Source organism: Cyprinus carpio, chromosome B22 (assembly GCF_018340385.1).
Source record: "Cyprinus carpio isolate SPL01 chromosome B22, ASM1834038v1, whole genome shotgun sequence".
NCBI lineage: Eukaryota > Metazoa > Chordata > Actinopteri > Cypriniformes > Cyprinidae > Cyprinus > Cyprinus carpio.
The window spans coordinates 3,329,172-3,329,539 of NC_056618.1; positions in this window are offsets into that span (position 1 = coordinate 3,329,172).

Below are 368 nucleotides of genomic sequence, written 5' to 3' on the forward strand. Positions count from 1 at the left end.
CATCAAAAAAAATCTATGCAAGAGATCTAATGACATTTTTTATAAATTGTATTTTTTGAAATGTGAAAAAGTATAATATAAATGTGAAAAGGTGTTCCATAGCAACAACACCATAAATGCATTTCATTACATATAGATTTGACTGAATATTTCATTAAACAATGCAATTAAAAATTGACTGAACTGATTATGTTGTATAGGTGTGTGTTTTTGTGCATTGGTGTCTTTTGTCTGCATGTACTGTATGTGTGTATGCTTGTATTTTATTTTATTTTTTAAGACTGTTAAGATTATCTATGGATACATATCTATGCTTATAAACCTGTTTTCACCTTCACTTTCTGTGAAAAGATGTGTGTGTGTGTGTG